A 15,856-nucleotide genomic window follows, 5' to 3' on the forward strand; every position below is an offset into this window, starting at 1 on the left:
TATTTGATTTCAGCTACATCAAAGAAGTCTGATCTCTGCATCGTATTCAAAAGTTTAATAACTCAGATCAACTTATACTGGGCGTGGGATCTCATTTGTGATATAATAATGGAACCATCAATCTTATTGAGATTACAAGCTTGACGGTTTTCAAATCAGCACAGGGATTTGGGATTGGGTGTTAAATGCATAATTCAAAATAGCATAAACATTACATTTGTACATTTAACTATATTCAATTTTAACGTATTAGTAGCGGCAACATGTGGTAATGCCTTGAAAAATATTAACGATTTGAATCTTTGAATGCTAGTTATGTTAATGATGTCTCAAACTTAGTCAAAGCTACGTAAGATAATATTAATTGATATTATTCTTTTATTACGAGGAAGTAATTTTATATATTTTATAATAATTTTACATAATTTACGGTAAACCTTAAGGTATGTTACAACTAAAGTAAAAATCCATCAATAAACAAATTGAGCTCTTTTCCTATCCGTAAATTCTTTTTTCTATACATAAAAAATTTCATTCAAAAACATTAACTAATCAGGAACTAACAAAAGTTCTACCAAAGCAATTACTTCCAAGATTACTTCCAAAGACTGAACGCTACTAAAGGAAACTAGTTCCTGTTATGCGAGAGCAGTTGGGCCATAAATTATGTATTCAAGTTATAAAATCCTGGAATGGAGGAGATTCCACTGATCCTGCGTGTTTTAATGGCGCTACTGAACGTAGCTCAGTTTCAATGTGATACACAGACGTTGAGAACGATGCGCTAAAAGAAAACTATCTTCAACTCAATAATTTGTCATCGACCAATAATCAACTTTTAAAAACAATATAGTCGCCTAGTAACAAGGTAATCTAGTAAAACTCTTTAAAAATTCCTGCACGCAAAATTCGCGACGCCTTCCATCAAAGTGACATTGTGCCTAAAACTCCATAAGTGTTTCTAATCAACTGTAGGTGGTCTTACCCAACTGTAGTAAGCTCCCCCCACACACTTTCTATCCCGCAAAAAAGATGATGCAATATGCACGCTCTATTGCGCCAACCTGTATAGAAGTCAGGATATCTGACGCCTACTACCTACTAAACATATGTTCAGCAGTGGACTGCAGGCTAAACTGACTGATTGAACAGAATTGTAGCACTGTTAAAATATACAATTTAATAGTCTAATATAGGGTAGCAACTTATCCGGCATAGTTAAACCTAAGGCAGAAACCTCGCAAGAATTTTTTTATAAGATACCTCGCTTTCTTGCCTCTCGTGGTTCTTCTATTCCTAATTCTCACAATAAATAATTTGGGAAGGAGAAACTGAAAAATCGAAACTTATGAAAAGGTAGAAACCATGTATGAGAAAATTATTTTGCTATTTACAAGGGAATAGAAGTTGAGCACTGATTAACTTAATAGAAAAGAATGATATTTTCTCTTCAAAATATATTTCTTTCTTAAAAAGATAAACCTGGATTAGCCCTTGTAGTTAATGTAAAACGAATAAGTCTCGCTTGCTTTCATACCTAATCTGCACTTGCCTGGAGCTAAAATGAATCGCTAATACAAAAGTAATCTTGGCTCTTGGTTCCTCTCATCCGTATATCACAGTGTCAATGGCATATTCGCTCTCATGAGTAGTCCTCATGAATTTTTCCGACTTTACAAAAATCTGATTGGGTCTCACGGGAAGCTGAAGTTTTATACGAGTGTGAGAGATGACGAATACCTGATTCAAATTTATAAGAAGCTTAACTTTTGAGTGTCATGTTTGTATTTTAAATTACTTCTTTTAAGAAAGCTGTAAGTGTTTTACCTATACCTTCATTCTAAAAGTTTTTATAATAAAAATATTTTCCTTTTATTTTCAGAAGAACTGTAATGAAAATATTATTATTATTAAGTACACCGCTTACGTAATATATTACTTGACAATTAAAATAAAGAATATAAATACATATATGCGTTTTATTTACTGTTTTAATGTTCGTTTAACACTTTATATATATGAAGTCATAACTAAATCAAGTTCAATCTATACGTTATTACTTATCGTTTATGAAATATTCTTAAGTATACGAATGAAAATAGAACCAATAGATTTGATGTCTAAAACGTCATTCTGTGACTCATAGAAACATAAACGTCACCTGTCAAACAGTAAAACACGTTACTCACCCATTTTAATAAGTAGCATATTATGTAATAACACTCTTATCTTGTAGTGAGAGCTCTGGACAACATTAATATAAACTAAAATTCAACGTAAATACTATAATGTAATCTCCCGCTAAAAATAAATTGAAGCATTAGTAACTTGTCATTTTCTTACACTCCGAGGGTTGCAACAAGCATACGGCCCACCATATGATGGTAAGCGGTTACGCTAGCCTATGGACGGTTGCAACACAAGAAACATCGCAAGGGAGTTGCCAACCCAGGAACTTTGACCACCTTACTCACCAAAAGATACCCACCACAGCACTCGTTGAGAGCTGTATTGTTTACCTACAATCTTCTGTATAGTTGAGGTATCTCTCAGTCAGGTTGTTCCAAATTTAGACCAGAGTATTTTCTGCTATTTCCTAACTTAATGCAGTCATATCGAAGTAAACATAATATTATACAAAATATTTTAAATCATAAACGATAATTTATCTCGTTTCTCGAGTAGTAAAATTTATTTGAAATAATGTTTTTATTCAATTTCTATTATTACGACTTAATAAGATTAAAAAACAAAAATATTTTTTTTAATAGAATAATCAGTTAAAATAATAATAAATATAAAGGACGTGTGGATGAGAAATAGCGAGACCTACAAAATTAAACTATCATTTAAGCACAAATACTTAGTTTTTGAGTGTAGTATTTAATATTGGCAGAATAAAAAGAGAAAGCGTTAAATATATTTTAATTTAAACTGGTGTTACAGGAGATAATATGTGTGTGTTCTTGTGATCTCGTATAGGAGGCTAGGTCAGGTTTTGTGAAACTTTGAAACGTGATTATATTTACGAACATAACAATGTCTGCGAATTATTATATGTAGTAATATTTATTTAATACTAGCTGCCTAGACTACGTTCTGTCAAAAGTTAATAGTATTTTTTTTTAAAGTATGAAAACCTTCCGTGGGCCATAAGGAACATAGAAAAAATAAATGAGGCGAATTGGTCGAGCCATTGTCGAGTTATGCGCTTAGCAACATTCATTTTTATTTATATAGAAGACTAACACATTAAAGTATTATTATTGGGATTAATGGCTTTCAGTTGTGCCAGAGGGCACTGTCGATTACGCCTGTGTTACGTGGGATAGAAAAGACACGAAAGAGAATGATCAGTGTGGTTGAGATTGTAAGCTACAGATTGATTTTATTGCACAGAAAAAAAAAACTTTAATAACTATAATATAATTAAACACTTTAATGTGAGCGTAGTATATAAAGACTTAGTCAATATTTCATTTATTATGTACACTTAATACTGTAAGTATATTTACGTTTAAAATACATTTTCAAGTCAATTACTTAAAGTACATTTAATGACTGAGTAATTAAAGTAAAATGAAATAGTCAGTTACATTATTATATCACTATAAGTAGACGCAACCTTAGTCTTGTTTCTATAACATACTTCAAGATGGTTATTGTAAAAGTAAAAGAATTAAGTACACCAAATAGTAGAAAACCAACATCAAATACACTCAAAATATTCTTTATAATTCTTCAATCAATATCTGCATATGATTTCGGTTTTATAACATATAAATCTACGCGTCATAAGCTGTTTATTAAATTAAGTTTAGCAATTTTCCCTGTTTTTTCAGGCTTTATATTTATTTATGAACTGTGCAATTATTACAATTATCTGAAAGTGTGTTGGTATTTGATACTTATCGTTAAGAATTATTTATTTATCATTACTTTTATGGTTACTCCTGAAAGAAATACGTTTCGTAAATTTCTAGAACATTTAGTGTGGATCGATTCAGAATTGAATGCGAAATATATACGGGATCGCTTAGAAGTTAAAATAATAATTTCTTCAGTTGTCGTAATAATTTGTAAAATTATTTTGGGATTGGCTGTCGTTAATAATAACTTGATTGAAAATATATATATAAAAATATCTTATTTTGTTGGTGCAATATTTCTGGAAATACCTCTGATTATGTTTTATTTCGTTTTCATTGCTACTCGTATTAGGTTGGTATTATTATATAAATACGCAAACGATAAAAAATTTAAGGCAATCTATGCGCAGAAATTATATAAAACTTTTTTTGCCTTTTTGCTCTTTTCTTTTTTTGGGTTAGATTCTCTCGCCGTCTTAAGATCTGAGTGCAATTTATTGTGGGTGAGTCATTGTAGTTCTTATAGGTTTAAGCTTTGCTTTAGTGTAAGGTGATTTTGTGTGTTTTGAAAAAAAGAAGATTAAGATTCTGTAGGATTTTTTTTTACTCTCTCTCTTGTGTCTCGTGTTAGGAGTTGTGGGTGACTCTCTAACCCAACAAGCAATTTTTCTACACGTAGCACTGGCTTTTAAACTACTGGCTGGCAAAATAGGAGGAAAAAAAAATTATAAATTTAATTAACATATGTAAAGGTAATATAAAATGTTGGTTGTTGATCGTTATGTAGATATTGTCAGTCTTTGATGGTTATTTGTGTGTACATATATGATTGATGTTTTAGATGCAGTTCAATAGTCAAGTTCGGAGAATTTGATGCCTTGAAATTGTAAAATTAAAAACTTAATAACTTAAAAGTGTGCATATTGTTACCTAATAAATTCAAATGTTGTAGTTTAAATTTTCAAAATTTAGAGATTAAAGTTTAGAATATAACTTAAAAAATAGTATATAATGTTTGGAATTTAGAATCTTACTTAAAGAACTTTGACGGGGAGATGTCTTTTGACTACCGTATGTAAAGGTACTGAGGATTTGGTTTCTTTTTGTTTGTTTGTTGTTATGGATTGGTTTATGTATACAGCTTTCTTCAATGATTTTATATTTTATAGATGCCTGATGATGGTCCAATAAAGGATCGAAACGTCGCATGAATTTGCAATTGGTGGTTTGATTGGCACCCTATGTCCACTTTCCTGCTAATCGTCAAAGAATATTTATAATAAATGGACACAACGATAGATAATGAGAATTTACCGAGGGGATTTTTTAATAACATCAAACAAAATTATGGAGAAAAAGTTGTAAAACATATTAAGGTTTGGGCCAATAGCACAGTAAAATTAGCTTCACTAAAGAATAGACGAATTTTTTTATTACAATGTAGACTCAATAAGGTTATACCGAAACATATTATTCAAAACTTTAAATGCACATACCCGTTACTTTTAGAAAAACACCCTTACAATAAACAAGTAGATAAATTAATAAAGAATTTTCATCGTTCTTTTTTAAATATTGAAATAAAGGTAACAATATGGGACATTGAACAACTACTGATAAAAATACAAAATTTAAAAGAATTAATTAGCGAAGTGGTACCGCGAGACGTCTTGGATAAGTGTATAAATATGAATAACAATAGATTTGATAAACTTTTTGACAAAATAAAGAAAAATAACATTAAAAAATTATCGAACTTAGTAAAAGAAAAATTGAATAGAAATAATTTGGATAATACAAATAACAAGGTGTTTAATTTTACAAATATAGGGTTACCAACAGAAGTAGAAAGTATCCTGAAATTGGAACCTAAATTTGGGGTGGAGACAAAAAATAATATGAAGTATCTACCTACGGTTATCAAGGACGTTGAGTATGGTATTGCATCGGTAAAGGTAGAAAATTGTGAAACCACTGAAGAAAATATTAAAAATAATTTAAGATCCAGAGTAGTTAATGTCATTTCAAATTTTTATAAAAAGAATAAATTGAATGAAAAACATCAGATAATTAGAAAAAACTTAACGTATACACGACGGTTCCTCAAGGATAGACAAGATTTGATTGTTGCACGATCAGATAAAGGTAATAACACTGTAATAATGTGGAGGGAAGAATATAGGAAGGAAATGTTTAATTTAATTAATGATGAGGAAACTTACAGGAAAATGGATAAAGACCCCACTAACAAGTTCGAGCGTATAGGTAACAATATAGTCAAGAAGATGATGGGATTAAAATTAATTGATAAATCACGTGCTGAAAGGTTGACGTCGAGGTACACGGTTGCTCCGCGGATCTACGGTTTGAGGAAAACACATAAGAATACATGTAAATTGAGACCAGTAGTTAGCTGCATAAACTCACCCAGTTACAAGTTAGCACATTATTTGCATGAACAACTAGCTCCATTGGTAGATACATATCAGTTTAATGTTAGGAACTCGTTTGAATTTGTAGAATTTAGTAAATCCGTAAAATTAGAAAGTAATTATGTTTTGGTATCATTAGATGTAGTGTCATTATTCACCAATGTAAAACAGAAATTAATATTAGAAGTAGTTAATGAAACTTGGAATATTATCAAACAATTTGTCAAAATTCCTAAAGATATATTAATTGAATTGATTAATTTTTGTTATATGTCGAGTTACTTTGTGTTTGAAGGTCAGTATTATTTACAAATAGAAGGTAGTAGTATGGGTAATCCGGCTAGCCCCGTTATTGCAAATATAGTTATGAATTATGCAATTAGTAAAATCTTAGAATCATTACCATTTGAGGTTCCGTTTATTAAATTGTATGTAGATGACACAGTGGCAGCGGTGCCTGAGAGTGAAGTTGATAATATTCTAAATTTATTTAACAGGTTTAATGAAGACATACAGTTTACTTTAGAAATAGAACAAAACAATCGCATCTCTTTCCTTGATATTTTGATAGAAAGAAGAGAAGGGTGTTTAATTACTGACTGGTTTATCAAACCGATAAGTTCTGGTAGAATGTTGAATTTCGAATCAAACCATCCACGTGCACAAAAGATAGGAATGATTACTGGGTTATTGGATAGAATGATTAAATTAAGTAATGAAGCACATTGGGAAAAAAATTATAAAATTATTAGTAACTTGTTGTTAAAGAATGGATATAATAAGTCTTTCATTAACGCGATTGTAGGAAAATTTAGACAGGAAGTAAGTAATCGTTTGAATAATAACATTAGAGTCGCGAACTCCTTCACATATTGTCGGTTTCCCTCTATTAGAGGGCTGTCATATGAAATTAACAGATGTTTTATAGGCACAAATGTAAGATTAGCTTTCTATAATTTATTGAAGATAAATAGTGTTTATACTAAATTAAAAGATCCTTTAAAAAAAGAAGAACGTAGTGGGTTGGTATATAAAATTACTTGTGAGTGTAACCGTTGTTATATAGGACAAACTAAACAATTTCTTGTGTCGAGAGTCAAGCAACATGTGAATGATTGTAAAAATGTTAACGCCGCAAAAGATAATAAGACTGCTTTAGCATCCCATCATTTCGACCAACATCATAATTTTAATTTTGAAAATACAAGTATATTAGACAACGAAAGAAATTGGTTTAAAAGAAATATTAGTGAAATGTTTTTTATCAAAGTAAATAACACAGTGAATAAAAGAACAGACACAAATAATTTGAGCATCTTGTATAACGATATTTTAAAAAAGTATAAATCTGAAATATAATATAATTAAATGTATGGAATTTTCCTGAAAATAAGTAATAATTTTGAAAATTAATAATTTTGAATTGTAAGTGGTAATATTTGACATTTTGATAATTATTTGCATGTAACATCTGTGTTCAATCAGACATAACGAGGGGTTTTTTGACAGTTGTGACATCCATGTGGAGTGACGTGTTTTTCGGCCGTTAACAAAAAAAAAAAAATTAAAATTAAAAAACTAATTGGAGGATGTAATTTAATAATCAAAAATATGTATTGATGCGACTATATGTGAGTAAAAGCCTGTATTATAATGATTATAGTTCATAATCCGTATTTAGTACACTTGTAGTGGGTAGTTTGTTTCTTGTACAATGTAACGTGTTCGGCTGTGGCTTATGTATAATTTGTTGTTTTAGACATGAAAATACAAGAGGTTGGAGAACAAAATGTAAATTTAAAGAGCAATAACTACAAAATAGAAATATTAATGTAAATTTTAACTAGCCAATTTTAAATGACTTAATTTTAATGACAATTTGATAAGAAATGACTAATATTTTGTAAATCTTAACAATTTAAATAATGAATAATAAAAATTAATATATAAAATTGAAGAAAAATACATGTGGGTAGAAATAATATAAATTAAAGGAACCAAAATAGGAGGAAAAAAAAATTATAAATTTAATTAACATATGTAAAGGTAATATAAAATGTTGGTTGTTGATCGTTATGTAGATATTGTCAGTCTTTGATGGTTATTTGTGTGTACATATATGATTGATGTTTTAGATGCAGTTCAATAGTCAAGTTCGGAGAATTTGATGCCTTGAAATTGTAAAATTAAAAACTTAATAACTTAAAAGTGTGCATATTGTTACCTAATAAATTCAAATGTTGTAGTTTAAATTTTCAAAATTTAGAGATTAAAGTTTAGAATATAACTTAAAAAATAGTATATAATGTTTGGAATTTAGAATCTTACTTAAAGAACTTTGACGGGGAGATGTCTTTTGACTACCGTATGTAAAGGTACTGAGGATTTGGTTTCTTTTTGTTTGTTTGTTGTTATGGATTGGTTTATGTATACAGCTTTCTTCAATGATTTTATATTTTATAGATGCCTGATGATGGTCCAATAAAGGATCGAAACGTCGCATGAATTTGCAATTGGTGGTTTGATTGGCACCCTATGTCCACTTTCCTGCTAATCGTCAAAGAATATTTATAATAAATGGACACAACGATAGATAATGAGAATTTACCGAGGGGATTTTTTAATAACATCAAACAAAATTATGGAGAAAAAGTTGTAAAACATATTAAGGTTTGGGCCAATAGCACAGTAAAATTAGCTTCACTAAAGAATAGACGAATTTTTTTATTACAATGTAGACTCAATAAGGTTATACCGAAACATATTATTCAAAACTTTAAATGCACATACCCGTTACTTTTAGAAAAACACCCTTACAATAAACAAGTAGATAAATTAATAAAGAATTTTCATCGTTCTTTTTTAAATATTGAAATAAAGGTAACAATATGGGACATTGAACAACTACTGATAAAAATACAAAATTTAAAAGAATTAATTAGCGAAGTGGTACCGCGAGACGTCTTGGATAAGTGTATAAATATGAATAACAATAGATTTGATAAACTTTTTGACAAAATAAAGAAAAATAACATTAAAAAATTATCGAACTTAGTAAAAGAAAAATTGAATAGAAATAATTTGGATAATACAAATAACAAGGTGTTTAATTTTACAAATATAGGGTTACCAACAGAAGTAGAAAGTATCCTGAAATTGGAACCTAAATTTGGGGTGGAGACAAAAAATAATATGAAGTATCTACCTACGGTTATCAAGGACGTTGAGTATGGTATTGCATCGGTAAAGGTAGAAAATTGTGAAACCACTGAAGAAAATATTAAAAATAATTTAAGATCCAGAGTAGTTAATGTCATTTCAAATTTTTATAAAAAGAATAAATTGAATGAAAAACATCAGATAATTAGAAAAAACTTAACGTATACACGACGGTTCCTCAAGGATAGACAAGATTTGATTGTTGCACGATCAGATAAAGGTAATAACACTGTAATAATGTGGAGGGAAGAATATAGGAAGGAAATGTTTAATTTAATTAATGATGAGGAAACTTACAGGAAAATGGATAAAGACCCCACTAACAAGTTCGAGCGTATAGGTAACAATATAGTCAAGAAGATGATGGGATTAAAATTAATTGATAAATCACGTGCTGAAAGGTTGACGTCGAGGTACACGGTTGCTCCGCGGATCTACGGTTTGAGGAAAACACATAAGAATACATGTAAATTGAGACCAGTAGTTAGCTGCATAAACTCACCCAGTTACAAGTTAGCACATTATTTGCATGAACAACTAGCTCCATTGGTAGATACATATCAGTTTAATGTTAGGAACTCGTTTGAATTTGTAGAATTTAGTAAATCCGTAAAATTAGAAAGTAATTATGTTTTGGTATCATTAGATGTAGTGTCATTATTCACCAATGTAAAACAGAAATTAATATTAGAAGTAGTTAATGAAACTTGGAATATTATCAAACAATTTGTCAAAATTCCTAAAGATATATTAATTGAATTGATTAATTTTTGTTATATGTCGAGTTACTTTGTGTTTGAAGGTCAGTATTATTTACAAATAGAAGGTAGTAGTATGGGTAATCCGGCTAGCCCCGTTATTGCAAATATAGTTATGAATTATGCAATTAGTAAAATCTTAGAATCATTACCATTTGAGGTTCCGTTTATTAAATTGTATGTAGATGACACAGTGGCAGCGGTGCCTGAGAGTGAAGTTGATAATATTCTAAATTTATTTAACAGGTTTAATGAAGACATACAGTTTACTTTAGAAATAGAACAAAACAATCGCATCTCTTTCCTTGATATTTTGATAGAAAGAAGAGAAGGGTGTTTAATTACTGACTGGTTTATCAAACCGATAAGTTCTGGTAGAATGTTGAATTTCGAATCAAACCATCCACGTGCACAAAAGATAGGAATGATTACTAGGTTATTGGATAGAATGATTAAATTAAGTAATGAAGCACATTGGGAAAAAAATTATAAAATTATTAGTAACTTGTTGTTAAAGAATGGATATAATAAGTCTTTCATTAACGCGATTGTAGGAAAATTTAGACAGGAAGTAAGTAATCGTTTGAATAATAACATTAGAGTCGCGAACTCCTTCACATATTGTCGGTTTCCCTTTATTAGAGGGCTGTCATATGAAATTAACAGATGTTTTATAGGCACAAATGTAAGATTAGCTTTCTATAATTTATTGAAGATAAATAGTGTTTATACTAAATTAAAAGATCCTTTAAAAAAAGAAGAACGTAGTGGGTTGGTATATAAAATTACTTGTGAGTGTAACCGTTGTTATATAGGACAAACTAAACAATTTCTTGTGTCGAGAGTCAAGCAACATGTGAATGATTGTAAAAATGTTAACGCCGCAAAAGATAATAAGACTGCTTTAGCATCCCATCATTTCGACCAACATCATAATTTTAATTTTGAAAATACAAGTATATTAGACAACGAAAGAAATTGGTTTAAAAGAAATATTAGTGAAATGTTTTTTATCAAAGTAAATAACACAGTGAATAAAAGAACAGACACAAATAATTTGAGCATCTTGTATAACGATATTTTAAAAAAGTATAAATCTGAAATATAATATAATTAAATGTATGGAATTTTCCTGAAAATAAGTAATAATTTTGAAAATTAATAATTTTGAATTGTAAGTGGTAATATTTGACATTTTGATAATTATTTGCATGTAACATCTGTGTTCAATCAGACATAACGAGGGGTTTTTTGACAGTTGTGACATCCATGTGGAGTGACGTGTTTTTCGGCCGTTAACAAAAAAAAAAAAAATTAAAATTAAAAAAACTAATTGGAGGATGTAATTTAATAATCAAAAATATGTATTGATGCGACTATATGTGAGTAAAAGCCTGTATTATAATGATTATAGTTCATAATCCGTATTTAGTACACTTGTAGTGGGTAGTTTGTTTCTTGTACAATGTAACGTGTTCGGCTGTGGCTTATGTATAATTTGTTGTTTTAGACATGAAAATACAAGAGGTTGGAGAACAAAATGTAAATTTAAAGAGCAATAACTACAAAATAGAAATATTAATGTAAATTTTAACTAGCCAATTTTAAATGACTTAATTTTAATGACAATTTGATAAGAAATGACTAATATTTTGTAAATCTTAACAATTTAAATAATGAATAATAAAAATTAATATATAAAATTGAAGAAAAATACATGTGGGTAGAAATAATATAAATTAAAGGAACCAAAATAGGAGGAAAAAAAAATTATAAATTTAATTAACATATGTAAAGGTAATATAAAATGTTGGTTGTTGATCGTTATGTAGATATTGTCAGTCTTTGATGGTTATTTGTGTGTACATATATGATTGATGTTTTAGATGCAGTTCAATAGTCAAGTTCGGAGAATTTGATGCCTTGAAATTGTAAAATTAAAAACTTAATAACTTAAAAGTGTGCATATTGTTACCTAATAAATTCAAATGTTGTAGTTTAAATTTTCAAAATTTAGAGATTAAAGTTTAGAATATAACTTAAAAAATAGTATATAATGTTTGGAATTTAGAATCTTACTTAAAGAACTTTGACGGGGAGATGTCTTTTGACTACCGTATGTAAAGGTACTGAGGATTTGGTTTCTTTTTGTTTGTTTGTTGTTATGGATTGGTTTATGTATACAGCTTTCTTCAATGATTTTATATTTTATAGATGCCTGATGATGGTTCAATAAAGGATCGAAACGTCGCATGAATTTGCAATTGGTGGTTTGATTGGCACCCTATGTCCACTTTCCTGCTAATCGTCAAAGAATATTTATAATAAATGGACACAACGATAGATAATGAGAATTTACCGAGGGGATTTTTTAATAACATCAAACAAAATTATGGAGAAAAAGTTGTAAAACATATTAAGGTTTGGGCCAATAGCACAGTAAAATTAGCTTCACTAAAGAATAGACGAATTTTTTTATTACAATGTAGACTCAATAAGGTTATACCGAAACATATTATTCAAAACTTTAAATGCACATACCCGTTACTTTTAGAAAAACACCCTTACAATAAACAAGTAGATAAATTAATAAAGAATTTTCATCGTTCTTTTTTAAATATTGAAATAAAGGTAACAATATGGGACATTGAACAACTACTGATAAAAATACAAAATTTAAAAGAATTAATTAGCGAAGTGGTACCGCGAGACGTCTTGGATAAGTGTATAAATATGAATAACAATAGATTTGATAAACTTTTTGACAAAATAAAGAAAAATAACATTAAAAAATTATCGAACTTAGTAAAAGAAAAATTGAATAGAAATAATTTGGATAATACAAATAACAAGGTGTTTAATTTTACAAATATAGGGTTACCAACAGAAGTAGAAAGTATCCTGAAATTGGAACCTAAATTTGGGGTGGAGACAAAAAATAATATGAAGTATCTACCTACGGTTATCAAGGACGTTGAGTATGGTATTGCATCGGTAAAGGTAGAAAATTGTGAAACCACTGAAGAAAATATTAAAAATAATTTAAGATCCAGAGTAGTTAATGTCATTTCAAATTTTTATAAAAAGAATAAATTGAATGAAAAACATCAGATAATTAGAAAAAACTTAACGTATACACGACGGTTCCTCAAGGATAGACAAGATTTGATTGTTGCACGATCAGATAAAGGTAATAACACTGTAATAATGTGGAGGGAAGAATATAGGAAGGAAATGTTTAATTTAATTAATGATGAGGAAACTTACAGGAAAATGGATAAAGACCCCACTAACAAGTTCGAGCGTATAGGTAACAATATAGTCAAGAAGATGATGGGATTAAAATTAATTGATAAATCACGTGCTGAAAGGTTGACGTCGAGGTACACGGTTGCTCCGCGGATCTACGGTTTGAGGAAAACACATAAGAATACATGTAAATTGAGACCAGTAGTTAGCTGCATAAACTCACCCAGTTACAAGTTAGCACATTATTTGCATGAACAACTAGCTCCATTGGTAGATACATATCAGTTTAATGTTAGGAACTCGTTTGAATTTGTAGAATTTAGTAAATCCGTAAAATTAGAAAGTAATTATGTTTTGGTATCATTAGATGTAGTGTCATTATTCACCAATGTAAAACAGAAATTAATATTAGAAGTAGTTAATGAAACTTGGAATATTATCAAACAATTTGTCAAAATTCCTAAAGATATATTAATTGAATTGATTAATTTTTGTTATATGTCGAGTTACTTTGTGTTTGAAGGTCAGTATTATTTACAAATAGAAGGTAGTAGTATGGGTAATCCGGCTAGCCCCGTTATTGCAAATATAGTTATGAATTATGCAATTAGTAAAATCTTAGAATCATTACCATTTGAGGTTCCGTTTATTAAATTGTATGTAGATGACACAGTGGCAGCGGTGCCTGAGAGTGAAGTTGATAATATTCTAAATTTATTTAACAGGTTTAATGAAGACATACAGTTTACTTTAGAAATAGAACAAAACAATCGCATCTCTTTCCTTGATATTTTGATAGAAAGAAGAGAAGGGTGTTTAATTACTGACTGGTTTATCAAACCGATAAGTTCTAGTAGAATGTTGAATTTCGAATCAAACCATCCACGTGCACAAAAGATAGGAATGATTACTGGGTTATTGGATAGAATGATTAAATTAAGTAATGAAGCACATTGGGAAAAAAATTATAAAATTATTAGTAACTTGTTGTTAAAGAATGGATATAATAAGTCTTTCATTAACGCGATTGTAGGAAAATTTAGACAGGAAGTAAGTAATCGTTTGAATAATAACATTAGAGTCGCGAACTCCTTCACATATTGTCGGTTTCCCTTTATTAGAGGGCTGTCATATGAAATTAACAGATGTTTTATAGGCACAAATGTAAGATTAGCTTTCTATAATTTATTGAAGATAAATAGTGTTTATACTAAATTAAAAGATCCTTTAAAAAAAGAAGAACGTAGTGGGTTGGTATATAAAATTACTTGTGAGTGTAACCGTTGTTATATAGGACAAACTAAACAATTTCTTGTGTCGAGAGTCAAGCAACATGTGAATGATTGTAAAAATGTTAACGCCGCAAAAGATAATAAGACTGCTTTAGCATCCCATCATTTCGACCAACATCATAATTTTAATTTTGAAAATACAAGTATATTAGACAACGAAAGAAATTGGTTTAAAAGAAATATTAGTGAAATGTTTTTTATCAAAGTAAATAACACAGTGAATAAAAGAACAGACACAAATAATTTGAGCATCTTGTATAACGATATTTTAAAAAAGTATAAATCTGAAATATAATATAATTAAATGTATGGAATTTTCCTGAAAATAAGTAATAATTTTGAAAATTAATAATTTTGAATTGTAAGTGGTAATATTTGACATTTTGATAATTATTTGCATGTAACATCTGTGTTCAATCAGACATAACGAGGGGTTTTTTGACAGTTGTGACATCCATGTGGAGTGACGTGTTTTTCGGCCGTTAACAAAAAAAAAAAAAATTAAAATTAAAAAAACTAATTGGAGGATGTAATTTAATAATCAAAAATATGTATTGATGCGACTATATGTGAGTAAAAGCCTGTATTATAATGATTATAGTTCATAATCCGTATTTAGTACACTTGTAGTGGGTAGTTTGTTTCTTGTACAATGTAACGTGTTCGGCTGTGGCTTATGTATAATTTGTTGTTTTAGACATGAAAATACAAGAGGTTGGAGAACAAAATGTAAATTTAAAGAGCAATAACTACAAAATAGAAATATTAATGTAAATTTTAACTAGCCAATTTTAAATGACTTAATTTTAATGACAATTTGATAAGAAATGACTAATATTTTGTAAATCTTAACAATTTAAATAATGAATAATAAAAATTAATATATAAAATTGAAGAAAAATACATGTGGGTAGAAATAATATAAATTAAAGGAACCAAAATAGGAGGAAAAAAAAATTATAAATTTAATTAACATATGTAAAGGTAATATAAAATGTTGGTTGTTGATCGTTATGTAGATATTGTCAGTCTTTGAT

At 29.0% G+C, this 15,856-nt stretch overlaps 3 long non-coding RNA genes across 8 annotated transcripts; all 3 read left to right on the forward strand.

The window, feature by feature from the left end:
- Positions 1-5,124: 5,124 nt before the first annotated feature.
- LOC123664035 lies at positions 5,125-8,115 on the forward strand. 2 transcript variants are annotated; one of them, XR_006744749.1, is made up of 5 exons: positions 5,125-5,245; positions 5,700-6,014; positions 6,094-6,306; positions 7,811-7,932; positions 8,061-8,115. It is a non-coding gene; the product is annotated as an uncharacterized LOC123664035 (long non-coding RNA). The 2 variants fall into 2 exon arrangements; XR_006744748.1 differs by having other exon boundaries at positions 6,094-6,260.
- Positions 8,116-8,301: 186 nt separating this feature from the next.
- LOC123664032 lies at positions 8,302-11,843 on the forward strand. 3 transcript variants are annotated; one of them, XR_006744743.1, is made up of 5 exons: positions 8,302-8,481; positions 9,426-9,740; positions 9,820-9,986; positions 11,537-11,660; positions 11,789-11,843. It is a non-coding gene; the product is annotated as an uncharacterized LOC123664032 (long non-coding RNA). The 3 variants fall into 3 exon arrangements; XR_006744744.1 differs by lacking the exon at positions 8,302-8,481 and adding an exon at positions 8,851-8,971 and having other exon boundaries at positions 9,820-10,032; XR_006744742.1 differs by lacking the exon at positions 8,302-8,481 and adding an exon at positions 8,851-8,971.
- A 186-nt stretch (positions 11,844-12,029) lies between these two features.
- On the forward strand, positions 12,030-15,571 carry LOC123664033. 3 transcript variants are annotated; one of them, XR_006744746.1, is made up of 5 exons: positions 12,030-12,209; positions 13,154-13,468; positions 13,548-13,714; positions 15,265-15,388; positions 15,517-15,571. It is a non-coding gene; the product is annotated as an uncharacterized LOC123664033 (long non-coding RNA). The 3 variants fall into 3 exon arrangements; XR_006744747.1 differs by lacking the exon at positions 12,030-12,209 and adding an exon at positions 12,579-12,699 and having other exon boundaries at positions 13,548-13,760; XR_006744745.1 differs by lacking the exon at positions 12,030-12,209 and adding an exon at positions 12,579-12,699.
- Positions 15,572-15,856: the final 285 nt, after the last annotated feature.

Source organism: Melitaea cinxia, chromosome 21 (genome assembly GCF_905220565.1).
Source record: "Melitaea cinxia chromosome 21, ilMelCinx1.1, whole genome shotgun sequence".
In the NCBI taxonomy this organism is placed as follows: Eukaryota; Metazoa; Arthropoda; class Insecta; order Lepidoptera; family Nymphalidae; genus Melitaea; species Melitaea cinxia.